Source organism: Triticum urartu, chromosome 3 (genome assembly GCF_003073215.2).
Source record: "Triticum urartu cultivar G1812 chromosome 3, Tu2.1, whole genome shotgun sequence".
In the NCBI taxonomy this organism is placed as follows: domain Eukaryota; kingdom Viridiplantae; phylum Streptophyta; class Magnoliopsida; order Poales; family Poaceae; genus Triticum; species Triticum urartu.
Genome location: NC_053024.1, coordinates 703,328,609 through 703,347,051, shown reverse-complemented (window position 1 = coordinate 703,347,051; position 18,443 = coordinate 703,328,609). Strand labels below are relative to the sequence as shown.

General features: G+C 43.1%; 2 non-coding genes across 2 annotated transcripts; both read left to right on the top strand.

The window, feature by feature from the left end:
• The first annotated feature begins 8,789 nt into the window (after nucleotides 1-8,789).
• On the top strand, nucleotides 8,790-8,948 carry LOC125549731. The gene has a single exon (XR_007301457.1). It is a non-coding gene; the product is annotated as a U1 spliceosomal RNA (small nuclear RNA).
• Nucleotides 8,949-9,346: 398 nt separating this feature from the next.
• LOC125549719 lies at nucleotides 9,347-9,504 on the top strand. The gene has a single exon (XR_007301446.1). It is a non-coding gene; the product is annotated as a U1 spliceosomal RNA (small nuclear RNA).
• Nucleotides 9,505-18,443: the final 8,939 nt, after the last annotated feature.

Sequence of the window (18,443 nt, the reverse complement as noted above, 5' to 3'; positions counted from 1 at the left end):
ACCACCAGGCTGTGCACATGATGCTGCCGCCGGCACCTCCACCTATGCGGAGCCTGACCACTAGATGCACCACCACCGCCATCCCGCAGGGCCACCGGCCACTCCCATCTCCAAAGCCTCCATCCCCGATCCAATCTGGGAGTACCCAGATCCGCCGCCAGGAGGTGATACGTCTCCGTCGTATCTATAATTTTTGATTGTTCCATGCCAATATTCTACAACTTTCATATAATTTTGGCAACTTTTTATACTATTTTTGGGACTAACATATTGATCTAGTGCCCAATGCCTGTTCCTGTTTGTTGCATGTTTTTTGTTTCACAAAAACTCCATATCAAACGGAATAAAAACGGATGGAGAATATTTTTGGAATATTTGTGAAATATGGGAAGAAGAATCAACACGAGAAGGTGCCCGAGGGGGCCACAAGGTATGGCGACGCGCCCCTGACCCTCGTGGGGCCCCCGTAAGGCGGTTGCTACTCTTCTTTGGCCGCAAGAAAGCTAATTTTCGGAGAAAAATCTGGGTGAAGGTTTCAATCCAATCAGAGTTACGGATCTTCAGATATATAAGAAATGGTGAAAGTGCAGAATCACAAAACGCAGAAACAGAGGGAGACAGAGAGACAGATCCAATCTCGGAGGGGCTCTCGCCCCTCCCATGCCATGGAGGCCATGGACCAGAGGGGAAACCCTTCTCCCACCTAGGGAGAAGGTCAAGGAAGAAGAAGAAGAAGGGGGGCTCTCTCCCCCTCGCTTTCGGTGGCGCCGGAACGCCGCCGGGGGCCATCATCGTCACCGCAATCTACACCAACACCCACACCATCTTCACCAACATCTCCATCACCTTCCCCCCTCTATCTACAGCGGTCCACTCTCCCGCAACCCGCTGTACCCTCTACTTGAACATGGTGCTTTATGCTTCATATTATTATCCAATGATGTGTTGCCATCCTATGATGTCTGAGTAGATTTTCGTTGTCCTATCGGTGATTGGTGAATTACTATGATTGATTTAATTTTCTTGTGGTTATGTTGTTGTCCTTTGGTGCCCATCATATGAGCGCGCGCGTGGATCACACCATAGGGTTAGTTGTATGTTGATAAGACTATGTCTTGGAGGGCAAGAGTGACAGAAGCTTCAACCTAGCATAGAAATTGATGCATACGGGATTGAAGGGGGACCAATATATCTTAATGCTATGGTTGGGTTTTACCTTAATGAACGTTAGTAGTTGCGGATGCTTGCTAATAGTTCCAATCATAAGTGCATAGAATTCCAAGTCAGGGATGACATGCTAGCAGTGGCCTCTCCCACATAAAACTTGCTATCAGTCTAGTAAAGTAGTCAATTGCTTAGGGACAATTTCGCAACTCCTACCACCACTTTTCCACACTCGCTATACTAACTTTATTGCTTCTTTACCTGAACCATCCCCTAGTTTTTATTTACGTGCTCTTTATATTCTTGCAAACCTATCCCGTTACACCTACAAAGTAATTCTAGTTTCATACTTGTTCTAGGTAAAGCGAACGTTAAGCGTGCGTAGAGTTGTATCGGTGGTCGATAGAACTTGAGCGAATATATGTTCTACCTTTAGCTCCTAGTTGGGTTCGACACTCTTATTTATCGAAAGAGGCTATAATTGATCCCTTATTCTTGTGGGTTATCAGGAGGCAGCGCCCATGCCAGGGACGCCGGACCACCAGAGGGGTGCCACTCCGTCGAGCTAGCAGGGCGTCAGGGGAAGGCACTAGGGACGGAAGTGATCTGCTGCCCTACGACGCTATTGAGGAGAAGGAGCCCCGCATCCCACCTCGCAGAGCAGGTGACGAGCAGCCCCGCCGCCGCCAACACCACAAGGGCTTTGTTCGATGTCGCCCGTCGGCGGCGGCGAGGGGAAGGGCAGCGGGGAAGGGAACCCCTAGGTTGCGGCGGCGCCCCCCCGGGTCGCCCCCCGGGGGGGGGGGGGCGCCACGGGAGTCATGGGGCACGTCCCATCACCTCAATGCTTACCTATTTATTGGCTCATGGGTCCATGTGTTTCCTCAATATCAGCACATGTACTTGTTCCTAGTCAACTCAAAGTGGCCTGCATTGTGCACTGTTAGGTGAGTATTGATTTTTTAAACACATTTAGGACAGTAAAACTAAAACTAATCCCAGCCCGCTTACGTCTCCACTTATGGTTCATCGATTTAACGTCCATATCTTTCCTAGCTCTCAGATGAAACTTAGGGCCAAAGGCATCCAGGCGGGTGGATCGTAACGGGATCCCTGAGGCGGCTGGGGCGCCTCTGGCGGAGCTTCCGTGGGCAGCAGATCGGACGACGCCCCTGATATGTGCGGTGGGCCCGGCGTTCCATGGCTGGAGGGGTGGACTGTCCTGCTGGAGATGGGTGGCGGAGGTGGCCGGCGCTCCTAGGCCGGTGAGGTGGGCTACTCGGCTTGGAGGTGGGTGGTGACGGTGGCTGCAGATCTGGCATCCTAGCTAGATCTGTCACGGACTAGCCTTGACCGTCTGACGCCTTATGGAGGGACTAGTGAGGGGCAGCTGGAGGCTCTCTTCTGGCATGTCTGCGGTAGCGCTCGTCCTCATGCAGAGGCTTCGCATGGATCTAGTCAGCTGCGAGATTGGGGCAATGCGACTTTCGGTGAAAATTGCGCCGTCTACGGTGATGGAAGACGATGGCGGAGGGTCTGACATCGTTTCCTTCTCGAGGCATCGTCGTTGCAGCTTGCCTCACCGCGCTTGGGATGTTCTAAGGGAAACCCAAGATCTAGATCTCCCGGATCGGACGATGATGGCACCTTCAGTGCCGTTCTCCCTCATGTGAGCATCGTTTTGAGTAGGAGCTGACTAGAGGGGACAACATGAGGAGTGGTGTTACATCTACATCAAGGCCGACGACAGGTCTCAACGGCATGGTGCAGCGCAATTTTGGCGAAGGGTGCGTGTGGACGGACAAGCACAAGATGGAGGCGTTGTCTGGCGTCGCGTAACGTCAACAGTAGAATGGCCTGGCAAGGTGAATGCATTGATCACTCCTGAAGGGAGGTTGGTGGAAGATGGCGGCAGCCGATCCTAGGGCGTGTGCATGCATTGGGCCAGGAGTAATCCTCCTTTTCGAAAAGAAAAAAAGATGAAACTTAGGTCACGAACTAGGGTAGCTTTCCTTACTACTCCCGTGGAAACAACTAAATCATCTGGTTTTTTGATTGGGCCTAGAAATGTCACTGGCCCGCTAAGCTCCACGTCCTCCCTCAACCCATCATCTGCACCCGCGACCGCGAGGGCCAAAATCATTGTTTTAGCCTTTCAAAAGAATAGCACGAGTAAAGTCTACTTTGAAAGTCTTGCACGATCTGACCCTCTTTTAGGGGTGCCACCCATAGTGGCATTTGCGATACACGAGAGACGCCGAGGTCAATGGCGTTTGGACCTTGCTCATGCGTTGGTTGCCACTCATGGGCCGTCCGACGTGGCATGGCCGAAACGCTGAGCTTCGCCCCCCGACAGTGGTGTCTCAACCCCGACGAAGACACCATAGACCGCAACATATCATGCCGAAGAGGTAATAACCCATGGGGACGCATGTGGAGCCCACCCGCATCGCAGCCCTCAATTGGCTGCCTCCCCAAGCAACAAAGAACAGAGGAGAGGAACCCCGTCAAATCCCCATCAAATTGAGCTCCTTTTTGTGGATCTTTCCCTCCCCCTATTTCTTGAGGCAATCTCCCCCGGATCCGCTAATTTTTATGCTAAAATCTTGTTAATTCGGTGGCATTTTTTACCCTAAGGTGGAACCCTAGTTGATAGTTTCCCCAAAGCATAGTGAATTGAATTTCTTCCAAGTGATAATCTACGAGGCCAGAAATTATTCATACATTTCTAACTGATGAGGCGACACATCCATTGTTCGTCACCGACAGGGCTAAGCATTCAGCTTGAGACTATATAATGAACTCTGTCAGACGAGGCTTGGTTATGTCACCATATGGCCACTATTACGACATACCCTATTGGCGAACAATTGAAGTTTCAAGGTGATGACCATCAACGCAACTTAGTCCGATGTAATCTGCAGGATTAAAAAGGAATGTAATTAATCGGGTCATTTTATGAAGCCTCGGTAACCTGCAACCTGCAACTACACAATCACCGATTTAAGGAAATTTTGCATGGAAGTTCTTTCGATCAAGAATTGAAGTTGATCACAAAAGTTAGTATGAATACCTTTCCTACTCTTCACCTATTGTGTGGCCAGAACAAATTCACAACAACACTATTCCATGATCACAAAACTGACAATGACCCCGACCTGGTCTAAAAAAACGTATGACTAGTTCCTTTAATTCTTTTAAGTATTTAATTATCCCGGTTACAGTAATCACCACGTCAGGCATCCAGTGCTACCAAGGTGCAAAATCAAACAGAAACTATCTCAAGAACACACTTTCTAGCCAAACAAATCAGATGCTTCACCTCAAGAACACACATGGTCTATGATCATTAGTGTTTATTTCTCACAGCCGCTCGTCGCTGTTTGACATCAACCAAACGTACACCCCTCATGGTGTCTGACGTTGCTGACATTGATCATCGGTTACCGTTTCCTCCCCCCCCTACAAAAAATACAATATTAAAGGTATACGGGGTGTGGTGGGTCAGAGATGAGGTCGCGCCTCGATGGTATACGCATGGATGGAACAGAACATATCATTGTTCTGCTACCGATTGATTGTATATAAGAGGTGTTTGTGCTAGGTGATGCATTCTCGGGGGTACTATTGAATGATTGGTCTTCATTTTTGTGATGTCAATATTCATAAAGGGTATGTTAGGTCACTGGGAGTTATGATCATGTCATTACAATTGGCATTGGTTGTTTAAGAACTTGAACAAGAACTGTAGGAAAGGTATTCATACCAATTTTGTGATCTCCTTTCTATGATCCAAATAATTATGTACTCCACATTTGGTACTCATGAAATCCTTCCATTCAAAGATCTTTTGCAAAGTCTGTGTCTGCGCACTAATTGCTATCTTGTTGGCGATCTTTCATTTAGAAGCATACACATGTTGTATTTGCTATATCGACCTTGAGACCACAAGGTGGCTCAAGGTTTGTTTGGGAGAACCCTAGTCGTAGTTTATTCCACACTAATTTCTTGATGGCTTCTAAAATAAAACTTAGCAGAGTCTTGTTGGTGTTTGTGACACACAGGCTGCAGATCAGAATGCTACGTACCTACTAATAACATGTATTCCTTGACATTGCACGTAGATGGTGTCTGAAATACCCGTCTGCCTATCCTCTACAAGGTTGATTGAACCAAGTAGCTCGTTAAACAATGGCAATATGCGGAATAATAAATCCCAATGTCTTCCAGGCCTAAGAAACAAAACTAGATGCGGTGCAAGATCCACTCACTCCAAATGATGTATTTTCATCATTTCTAGAGGAATCCAAATTTAGAGGCTATAGAAACCAAGACCCGACATGTACATGTATAGTTTGGGCATTGTGAGTAGGAGACATCACCCCTTGGCTTTTTATCGTTTTGTGTGTGTTTCGCTTTCAACACATGTAATTTCTCCTTGTCAACTTTTAGTGGCCCACCTTGTACATAGTTGGGTGAGTATTAATTTGCTGAATACACCTAACTATAAGACATACAAGAAGACTGTTTTTCGGGAAGAAGGATGTGTAAATAATGATTTAGAAAAATAAACAAAGCTTTTTTTATGGAATAATCAAACCTTGTTTACATGAAAATAAACTAGCCATTTTTTCAACCGAAAATAAATTAACATCTACCATGAGAAAAACGGTTTTAAAATGGAGTAAACCATTTTTTTAACATAGTACAGACGCAAGCACACACATATACGCATATACAATCACTCCTATGAACGCACACATGCACATCCTACAGCTATGAGCACCTTCGAGAAACTGAGCCGGCATATATTCTTGAGACTGACGAAGACACCATAGGCGCATCTAGTCGACGGGAACGTCTACTCCTACTAAACACACATCATTGGAAATCGTGAAATAAATCCAGGAAAATGCGAGGACCAGGACTTGAACCCTCATGGGCTGAGAATACCATTGTTCTCCTAACCATCCAATCACAGGTTGGTTCATAGTGGAGTAAATTTTACAACACATGAGTGACTCCCTGCTCACCTTATTCCGGAGAAGTAATGAGATATTAAATCAGAGCCTATATATAAATCAGAGTATATAGGTGCTATAATTTACAGTTTAGGGCCATTTTACGCCCAACTTATGATAATCCTACATCCACTTAAAGCTACAAAACTTTTCACGTGAACTTCCCTAATAATTCTCCACCCCGTGAATTTCAGACGGAGTAGGGGCCCTTCCTCCCCTTCTCTAATCCTGGTCATCCACGTTGGTTGATACGTACGTAAAACATGTAACTTACTCTATGTTGGTGTAGAGTTACTCTCCAACCTATGACTAGTTTGTGTGACTTTTTAAAATTTAAATCCTGCTTCCAGCGATAATCATCAAGTCAGGCAGCGGTGCCCAACAATCCAAAGAAAACAAAAACTCACCTTCGCGTCCGCTCGTCGCCGTTGGCCCCATTCGGCACCCACCAAACTCTGATGCTCCTGTCCAGCCGGCCGCTGTACTGTTAGAACTAATCTTGATGTTTTGTATCTCCATATTTGTTTTAAGTTTTGCATATAGTGTAGATGGTCTAGAGTAGCTAGTCCGGTGTTGCTTCGACAAAGGCGTGGCAAGAAGGAGATATGCCGAACTGCCGTGCGATGCGGCGAGCACGGCGAGATGCCGACGGCAGTGTGAAGCTGCAGTGTTGCGTGAGGCAGCAAAGTCGTGTGATGCGACAAGCGCATGGGCCGCAAAGCGAACCGGCTGGCTGAATGGATTAGTTAGATGCATGCAAGTGGTTAGCCAACTTCGTGGGTAAGTAGTGGCCGCATAGAGGTTGTTAGCTGGTCAAGGGGTGTGCATGTAGTTAGCTGTTGATTACTTTGCATGCATAAGTTAGTTAGCGCACAAGCTGTGAAGCCACCGATCGTGCAGATCCTGGAGCGATTCTAGGTGAGAGAGAGGGGGTCATGTGTGAGTATGTGACTTAGTGGCCTGGCTGTGTTTAGTGCCTGCGTGAGTCACTTGTGTATATATATGTCATATTCAGTAATGAGAAGGGAGGCCGTGAGGGCTGAGCACCAAAGATGTAGCCAATGTATTCATCAAGGAGAGAGCGCCCTGGCAAAGCTAGAGGCTTGTCTTCTCCTTGGGAGGTGTGTGTGTGTGTTGAGTTCTTCTCACCAGTGTGAGTTCTTGTGTGAGACAAAACCATGAGAGGGAGATATTGTGAGGAAGAAGAGGCGGTGCTGCGAGGAGGCTGCGCCAACATGTACTACCATATAGCCATTGCTGGCGCCGACCTTGGCGAGGCCGCCTCACAACTGACGGCGCCACAGGCCGCTGGTCTTGTCGGTGGAGCGAGCCCACACTAGGTCGCTGGCCAGGCACAGGCACAGGCGCACACTAGGTCGCTGGCGAGCGCCTTCACGTCACGCACGAGGCTCCACCTGCCGCCGTGCCGGTCGCACCCGAGGACGTGCCCGTCAGAGCCGGCCGCGTACGTAGTGCTCCAGGACAGGCCGTCACGGGCGACGAGGACGGCCAAGCGGGTGTGCGCGCCGGCTCAGGAGGCCCCGGCCTTGCCCCTATCCCACACCTTGAGGCGGCCGTCGGTTCCAGAAGCCTTAGTACACCTTGAGCCATGCATATCAGTTCGTCAGTTCAGAGCAATGAGAAGCCGAAGACGACGGCAGGAATCGCAGGGTATCCCTACCCCTACGACCTCGTCAAGCAAGATACTGCCTTTTTCTTGTTCTTCATTTTGAGAAGAGAAAAGTATGCTTTTGGTCCCTCAAGTTCCCACAAAGTATAGATTTGGTCCCTCAAGATTTTTTTGGTATACATTTGGTCCCTCAAATCTCAAAACCGGATAAGTTTGGTCCTAAACCAGATTTTGAGCACATTGACTGGTTTTGACCGCCACAAATCCGCCTGATGAACAGTAAATTGAAAAAAGAACATAAAACAAACCTTAAATTTTTTGGGGTCGAATATGCTTACATGCGCAATATGCAAACAAAATTTCGGGCTCTTTCGGCACTCGAGGAGCTCGTGGCAAAAGAAAAAAATCTGGCTGATGAATAGTACATTCAAAAATAATCAAAAAAATTTGGGGTCCAATATGCTTACGTGCGCAAGGTGCGACCAAAATTTTGTCATGAAATGACATTGGATGGGCTCTAGCAAATTTTTTGTCATTTTTTCGAAGTTCTTTTTCATATTTACTGTTTATCGGGCGGTTTTGTGGCGGTCAAACCCGGTCAACGTGCTCAAAATCTGGTTTAGGACCAAACTTATCCGGTTTTGATACATGAGGGACCAAATGCATACCAAAAAATCTTGAGAGACCAAGTCTATACTTTATGGGAATTTGAGGGACCAAAAACATACTTTTCTCTTTTGAGAAAAACTGCTTTTTTTCCCCTTGAGATCGTGCAAGAGGCTGGCTCTGTGTTAATGGGCTAGACGCAACTAGGCCCTTGAAGCGTTCGTCCTAAGCCTACGACCGATGATGTTCGGTTGAGATAGACCATGCCACCAGGCTAATTAAGTTTGGTTTGGTCCCACACGGAAACATTAACAAGATTGACACAGTAAATACGAGTATATTACTAGAGGATAGGGCAACCTTCAAACATACTTACCTGGACAGGGTCTATGGGCAATCAAGAAGGCTCATGGCCTAGATCAATGGTTCACATTGCACATAGTGAATGTGTTGATCTACCATCTCCTTTTGGAGAGTGGACGTCAAAATTTGTGTTAGAGTGGGGAACGCGTTCGCGCGGCCCCTGCCAAGTTATAAAAATAAACTTTGTGTTGATCATCCACTTTAGAAAAAACATGATGAATGTGTTTTTTTTCTTTGAAAAGAGAATACCTATTAATTTATTTATTTTTATTGATGACAGAAGGAGCGCGGCGAGGGGCTCCACACGACGGACACGTGCCGGCACTTGGTGCGTGTTCTTCCAATGTTTTGATCGGATCGGAGACACAAGCATACAAAAGGGTAGCGATCGATCAAGTTGAGCAGCAATAGTTTTTTTTTGAGACAAAAGAATAGTTAAACTACAGGAGCAATTGGGCCCTTGAATCCTTTGCCCTACGTTTGGTTTAGTCCCACACGGAAAGATTAACAAGATTCCCTCGGAAAAGAACAGTATATAACTACAGGAGTTCGATCTTTGAACATACTTACCTGGACGGGGTTTATGGGTGATCAAAAAGGCTCATGACCTAGATTAATGGCTCACATTGCACATAGTGACTGTGTTCATCTACCATTTTCCTTGGGAGAGTGGACGTCAAAATTTATGTAAGAGGGGGTACGCGTTCGCGCGGCCCCTGCCAAGTTATAAAATGAAAAAAATATTGACTTAACTTTACAGAAAAACTTTTATGGATATCTTTTTGCTTTGAAGATGAAGAAGAGAATACCTATTATATTAAAAATTAAACCAGCATAGGGTCAGCATGTTTGATTCAGGTGTCCAGAGCAAGGCACCGTTTCACGAAAGTGGCCAACGCTGGCAGATTAACCATGAGTAAATTCTTGTGACTTGGGCCCTGGAAAAAGTCTTTCAATATTAGCATAGTCGACTGCCTACTTGCAGAACCACGACATCAGTAGTGCTAACTTAGAAAATAACCTTAGCTTAACACGGAAGGATTCAGGCCTGAAACATTTTAGGGCCATAGTACATTTTCACTGAATGCTCTGTACATATTTCACTTAAATAATCCTTACATCCAGCGGGTAGTGCTCCACATTGTAAGGTCAGCACAGATGAAATAATAAAATTAGCCTGCATCTACCAAGAAGAGTTTAGCTCTGAAAATGTAATGAAGGGTAGTAGTCTAGTAGAGACATGTAAAAGGCTCCATTATAAGTTCTACTATATCATTTGAAGAACAGCTCGATGTCCTGCATTATTATGTTTGTTCACATGGCCACGGTGCGCGTCAGAATGATACAAAAAATATATTTGAGCCGAACTTTGGTAACATGACCCCAGTGCTATTGGGAGCTTCCTACAAAGTTTTAACTTATTTTGAGCATCAATACTTGTTGAGTGTTCCCTCAAAAAAATCTTGCTGAGTGAAATTTATGGTTTCTGTGTATGAGTGGTGTGCCTACTCAACATCATGACATATTGATATATCTACTCTATAAATCATGATACATTTTTCCGCGATCATCATCACCATGATTCATTGTTGTGTCATAACTCAACTCTTTTTTCATGACCGATGGTATTTGAATCATTCATTAATCATGACCGAAAATACTAGACTCTTTTCTACCTTCATTGACGAGGGTAGGAGACCATCCCCTTTATTGTGACCGGGGAGGCCAAAAGTTATTCGCTCATTCTGATTGTGAGGCTAGACATCCATTGTTACTTATGAAATCCTTCAGTTCAAAGGATTGTATGTCTTAAGTCTTATGTTAAGTCTGTGTTCATGCACTGGTCTCTATCTTGTATACGATGTTTCTTTTAGAAGCATACACATGTTGTATTTGCTATGCCAACCGTGAGATCTCTAGGTTGCTCAAGGTTTACATGGGAGCCCTAGTCATGGTTTATTCCACGTCGAGTTCTTGGTGGTCTCGAGGACAACAGTTTCACAATGTTGCTGGTGTTTGTGACTCACAGATTTTATTTTTCCAAACCATGTAGGAGGACTGCCTGCCATATATTAAGATAGAAATAAGAAGGAAACAGTACATGTGCTAGTACAAGGCAGGAACAACCAGTCATGACAATGAACAACCATGGTCAACCAGAAACTACATAGGGTGGAGGGTGCCTAGATGCTTAGCACCAGCACGCACCCACAAGACACGATCAGATCTAATTAAATCAATTAGCGTCTGCCGCGGAAGTTGAGTGTTGTTGAATAGTTGTGCGGATTACTGAAAGAGCAACTAGCATTGTGCGGAAGGTCTCTCCTTGCAAGACGGTCGGATGTCCAAACACGCTTGCGGATTAGCAGCCAAAGAAAAATATTGCACCGGAGAGGAGCCCATGCTTCCATATTGTGTCAGCGCACAGAAAACTAATAGCAGGGGTAAATAAAGCCTGATATACCGACATGGAAGATAAGTGCCTGATGATTCCCACGACCATGACCAAGAGTCTGTGTGACTCCGCGTAAGGATGACCTCCTGAATGGCATCCCACGGTTTAAGGAGTTGGATGAATGCGCTGATACTTGTGAGTTCATGTGTTTCTTCAGTTTTGACCGACGTACTTGTTCCACATCAAATAGTAAGGGCCCACATTGGGACGCAGAGTTTCTGCACCCGAGCTCAAATGAGCTCGGGTGAACAGTAAAATCAAAACTAAATCAATTCTTTTTGGGAGAAACATTGACAAAAGTTCTAAGTGCTTGCAAAAATTTGCCATGAAATCACATTTCTAGAAGGCGTGGCAAAAAAAACAAAATCAGTACTCTGAAAAAGCTACTTTCAAAAGCATTTTGGAGCACTGAATTTGTTTTTTTTGCCACGATTTACAGGAATGTGATTTCATGATGAATTTTTGCAAGCAGTTAGAACTTTTGTCAATGTTTCTCCCAAAAAAAATTTAGAATTTTTTGAATTTATTTTGAATTTTTTTCGATTTTACTGTTCACCGAGCTCAAATGAGCTCGGGAGCATAAAGGCACTTTCGCCCACATTGTGCATAGTCTGGTGAGTATTAATTTTTTAAATACACTAAATGCATAAGATATAACTAAAATATTGTTTCTAGAAAAGGATGGGGTATACAATGTTATAAATGACGACTTAAAAAAATAACCTTCGTACAAGAAGAAGAACCGGCTCTTTTAATACACGTGAGAGACTCTTGTCCCCCTTGTTTCAGAATATTGAACTCATAGAGAGGGAACAAAACAACACACCAAAAAGAAATCCAATTCGGCTCTTAGGAGCATATCGGCCGATTTATCGGTATATCAGCCGATATTTTGAACAGTGGTACCTTGTATCCTATCTCAGCTTGATGTGCGGGCAGAGATGATTATGTACCTTGTATGTCATGAAGGCTAATCAATAAATGGGAGAATGCATGCTTTTTTTTTCTTCCAACATATGTTATTGTTCTTCACAATTCGTGGGTGCGGTTAATCTAGATGTGAAGGTTATGGTTTGAAATCATTAGACAAAATCTGAACCATTAAGTTCATCTTCGTTCTAAAGGGCTTAGCCGAAGTTCTCTGTTTTGTAAATAATTATACTATGAACTACATTGTATTGTATGGAGTCATCCATTTTGATATATTTAATTAGTCCTCTCACGTGCTTACAAACTTGATTTTTGTTGTACTTGATGAATATGAAATGATTTGTCCATCAATTGTTTTAAAATGATGTTGACCTAACTATGTTTGGATGATAAATTGTCTCATTTATAGAACAATTTTTTAACTTGTAACTAGCATTCTTTTTTACAGCGTGTGCTGTCCACATTTTCATGGTACCTTAATATAATAGTGGTGTGTCCATATGATGATTTCTTGGAAAATCAACTATGCACTCTTATTACTCTCCAGATTCATTTGGAAGCTGGTTATAACTTATTATAATTTTGTATGTGTTTTGGATTCAATGCAGGTTTGGCAGTTAGTACGTGTTATTGGAGATGGAAGCTTTTTCACATGGATTACTTTGGTCCGATTAGCTGCCTGGAAGCAGTTTTACAGTGTTGGAGATTAAAATAAGCTACTAGTGCATTTTTTTCATGGAAGTCATATTACTCAAAATTAGAAAAATAATCATCTTATAGCACATTCTAGATGTGCTTGTGATGTTTTGATATTAAGTTTTTTTGGAAATCAGATTAAGATTGTTGTATCTCTGTATTGTTATGTGAACCAATGATATTTTTGAATGAATAAAATTTGGTTGTTGTAAATTGTGCTGCATCCAGAAAACGTGAAAAAAGATTGGATGAAAATGGCGTAATGGGTTGGACTAAATAAACAAGCTACTGGACATGAGCAAAATAAATTATCGGCGCAAAATCCTAACTAGGCTGGTTTCTTCATGGGCCATGTTGGCCTCCACGTCAGATCCATGTAGACGCCATGTTAGGTGTGTGTTGCTTCCACGTCAGCTAAATCGATGACGGTTTGTTCAAACATATTGTATTTACTTTTTTTCAAACATATTGTTCATCCGAGAGCATATGCAACCTAGTGCCAAAATAGCCGTCCCCACACCAAGAATTATTAACCTTTTTATTGTATTCAAAATCTATAATAGCCCAATTCGTCTCTTGGTTTTGTCGATGGCATGGAGGAGGGTGGGGCGTGGTGTGGTTAGCTTCCTGCGGGCGCAGTCGATCTAGTGGTTCCAGGTGTCGACGTCGAGGCGGAGATGGCGCTGGTGCAATGGAGTTTTGTCCGATGGCTCCTTCTTTGTTGCAGCGGAGCTTGCCAACTTTGCAGAGTTCCTTGGGGTCTTGCGTAGGTGGTAGTTGACGGTGTCCCAGACTAGGGTGTGCACGCCACGTCGGCCCACTGTTCATGGGCTGGGCCGAGGGCAGTGGCAGAGCCTGAATTTTTGTGGAGCCTGGGCAAGTTGAGCCTAAGTGTATAATCTAGAAATCAATAGCCAGGTATTCGGATACCGCGGCATATAATATACTAGCACCAAACTTCCAAACAACAAATCCATATTAATAACTAAGTGAAAACATAATCATAATAGTGTCACAAAAATGAAGATTCGTTGACCAAATAAACTTGAAACTTAACAAACACAAGACATATAACTAGCCTCGCCTAGAGGAAAACACGCCATGTTGCCAAAAAAGTAAAGCTATCCATACCAGATGTCATTTTTGTGCAATTTCTTTCACCACGGTCAAAAGCATCTCTCACTTGTACATTTTTTGCCAAAAGAAAGACATATAACCAGCCTTGCATAGAGGCAAACTCTCCATGTTACCAAAGTCCTAGTAGACACAGTAGGATAAAAATGGATTTATAATTCAAATAAATTTAGTTGTGAGATGTGAATATATTCTAAATAGAAAGCAAAATAGATATGGTCACATGGAACGTACCAATAGTGCGCTAAAGAAAATCACAAGGCAAATGCCCTTTCCGAGACTTTATTGCAGTAAATGGTTCTCATTTGGATTAAATTCATTGGCTATGTGAAGTTTTGTCTATTCATCATCTTCTATTTCCAGTTACGCACCATTCACATTTTCAGTGCTTGCTCTATTAACCGAAGAACCCCTCGTCTCTAAAATTTAATGATAAGACTTGAAGTTAGTTCACTAGTAGAAAACGGAGCTTTAAAACCAGTTCGTAAGGGCCTTTAGTGCCGGTTCCATAACCGGCACTAATTGGTGGGCACTAAAGCCCCCCCCCTTTAGTACCGGTTCGGCACGAACCGGCGCTAAAGTGCCACCACGTGGCGTGAGCTCGCGCCCTGGTATGCGGGACCTTTAGTACCGGTTGGTGTTACCAACCGGTACTAAATGTTTTTTTTGAAATTTTTTTTTGAAAATTTTGGAAATTGTTTTGATTTTTTTTCGATTTTTAATTTTTCTGAATTATTTGGTGATTTAGTCTCTAATCACCTCTCTTAACTACTCAAGTGTGGATCACTCATTCCAAATCATCTAAGTTCCCGACCGGTCACCCATCCCTCTCACTACTCCAACCCGAGCATGCTTAACTTTCGGGTTCTATTCTCCTTCATTTCCAAGTCTGCACTTGTTGTTTTCCTGACAATAGTAAGATGCCAATCCTATTAACCCTCAGGAGTTTAGCTTGAGCATGAAGTCACACATTTCACTGTTTGAGTTTGAAACTATTATTCTAAAAAACAGTAATTATTTAGTAACACTAATATTTCTTGAATAAGTTTGACCATAGTTTGACCATAATTTGACCACAGTTTGACCATAGTTTGACCAGATTTGACCACAGTTTGACCATAGTTTGACCATAGAAAACGGAGCTTTAAAACCGGTTTGTAAGGGCCTTTAGTGCCGGTTCCATAACCGGCACTAATTGGTGGGCACTAAAGCCCCCCCCCCTTTAGTACCGGTTCGGCACGAACCAGCGCTAAAGTGGCACCACGTGGCGTGAGCTCGCGCCCTGGTATGGGGGACCTTTAGTACCGGTTGGTGCTAAAGGTTTTCTTATTTTTTTTTGAAAATTTTGGAAAAAAAATTTGATTATTTTTTTCGATTTTTAATTTTTCTGAATTATTTGGTGATTTAGTCTCTAATCACCTCTCTTAACTGCTCAAGTGTGGATCACTCATTCCAAATCATCTAAGTTCCCGACCGGTCACCCATCCCTCTCACTACTCCAGCCCGAGCACACTTAACTTTCGGGTTCTATTCTCCTTCATTTCCAAGTTTCTGCACTTGTTGTTTTCCTGACAATAGTAAGATGCCAATCCTATTAACCCTCAGGAGTTTAGCTTGAGCATGAAGTCACACATTTCACTGTTTGAGTTTCAAACTATTATTTAAAAAACAGTAATTATTTAGTAACACTAATATTTCTTAAATAAGTTTGACCATAGTTTGACCACATTTGACCATAGTTTGACCAGATTTGACCAAAATTCAAAAAATTGCAATAATTATTTAGTAACACTAATATTCTTGAATAATTATGTAGTAACATTAATACTTCTTGAATAAGTAGTTTGACCAGATTTAACAAAAAAAATTTTAAAAAAAACTTAAATTTGACCATATCTTTTTTTCCTTTTGGAATTTGAGGATTCTAAAAAATTGCAAACAGGCCGTAGGTTGTGACATTTGGTAGCACACAAGGTGTTCCTCCGGCAAACGGGAGTTGCATAATCTCATAGTCATAGGAACATGTATAAGTCATGAAGAAAGCAATAGCAACATACTAAACGATCGGGTGCTAAGCTAATGGAATGGGTCATGTCAATCACATCATTCTCCTAATGATGTGATCCCGTTAATCAAATGACAACACATGTCTATGGTTAGGAAACATAACCATCTTTGATTAACGAGCTAGTCAAGTAGAGTCACACTAGTGAAGTTTAGTTTCTCTATGTATTCACACAAGTATTATGTTTCCGGATAATACAAATCTAGCATGAATAATAAACATTTATCATGATATAAGGAAATAAATAATAACTTTATTATTGCCTCTAGGGCATATTTCCTTCACCACCTTCCCAAACATGCCTTCCTTCTTTTTAAATTTGGGCAAGTCAATGTTAAGGACTTTGTTTTGCTTCTCATCATCATCGAGATAAAATTGCTCAATAACTTCCATCAAGCTGGACATGACTTCCACATCGGTAAAGATGCTTGTGGTAGCATAACTATAATATGGATTCAAGGCATATGCAGCCATGTGCAATGGGGTATCTAGCCTCCCATTCATCTTGCTCTCCATGGCCGTTGTGATCGCCTTATAGTCCTTGTCCGAATTATCAACCGCAACCAATATTGCCTTCTTGGCCTCTATTATTTCTCCATACATAGAGGCCATGGACTGTCCATCGTCATCAGCCAACCGAAGTATCTTCACCAATGGCTCAAAAACCTTTCCAAGTTTCCAACATACCCAAGCACAAGTGCACAACATTAGTATTTAACATATACACATGCATTCCAACATACACAAGCACAATTCGAAGTTTAGTAAACAATACCTTAATGCAAAGAGACACATTTTTCCAAAATGCCCTACTCACTATTGCGGCATGAGCCACCTTCCCTTTCTTTGTCTCGTGTGCTTGCATCCTTCCCAAGTATCACTACAACACATTTCCTTTAGTTGCTTCCTCTTAGCATCAAGACTTTGGAAGGTAAGAAATGCCCAAGCAAATCTAGTCACCCCCGGTCCAACAATGTCTCTCTTTTTTGTATAGGACCTCATCAAGGCCAATGTAGTATGATGTGCATAAAGGAAAGTAGTCATTTCTTTGGCTTTGGTTATTGTAGAACCAAAATGCTTCAACTTTGCAACCGCTTCTACCATCAAGTTGATGGTGTGAGTTGCACACGAGGTCCAAAATAACTTGGGCCTTTTATCTTTCAACATCACCTTTGCTCCCATGTTTTTTGAAGCATTATCCGTGACTACTTGCACAACATTTTCAGCACCTACAAAACACAATAAGTAATTTTCAGCAAGTAATAAGCAAGTACTAAAATTCAGCAAGTAATAAACTTGAAAAGAAACGAATGAGAGAAAGTTGAAGATGATTCATACCTATTTTGTCAATGCATTCATCCACATAATTGAAAATGTATAGACTTGTATGTGCATCGGCCTACGCCTCCTTTGATCTAAGATAGACGGTCCCCAACTTGCAATGCACGCACAAGTTCATGATGCTCCTCTTTTTCTTGTCCGTCCAAGCATCAGTCATGACAGAGCACCCCGTATCCGCCCTCTCGACCTCATGTGGCTTCAACAAATGCCTAGTCCTTTCCACCTCCTGAACCAACATCTTCTCCCTGATCATATATTGCAAGGGTTGCTTCCAATTAGGACCATAGCGACCAAGAGCCTCACAAAAGTGTTTGAAATCATCATCATTGATAGCATTGAAGGGTACATTTTTCTTGTACATCCATCTAGCCAAATATTGCCCAACTTTGTAGCTTATTTCCTTATCAACACTATCATTTATAGTCTGCTGTTTTTTAGATTTCAACGGGATCGAAGGATCAATTGGTGCAAGATATTGATCCATTGCCCCCTTCTTTGGAGTACCTTCACCAACTTCATTCAATTGTTCTTGATCATCCTCGTTGACCTCTATGGTGACTGCAGCTTTAACTTCTTCTTCACGCTTTTGCTTTGCCAATTTCTTCCTCTTTGGTGCCCCATGTGATGCAAAAGCTCGAGTAATCTGATCTTGTGTAGCTTTCATATAGCTGGCCACAGCGCCTTTGATCTGCCCAATGTGCTCCTTCATCCTAGTGACCCCTCCCGACATAACTTTTCCACAAAGCTTGCACTTGAGTCTTTGCGGATCACTAGGATCAATCAACTCGGCAAACTCCCAAGCCATGTCATCCGACTTCCTCTTAAGTGATGAACTTGCAACTTGAGATGAACCTGAACCAGCCATCTACATAAATAAAAGGAAACAACCATGCATCAGCATCTGCATAAATAAAGGAAACAACCATGTATCAGCCATCTACATAGTTTACTAATGAAGCAATAATTGACTAATATAATTAAAATCTGCCTAATACAATCAGCCATCTACATAACTCAACTCAACCAAAATAAATCAAC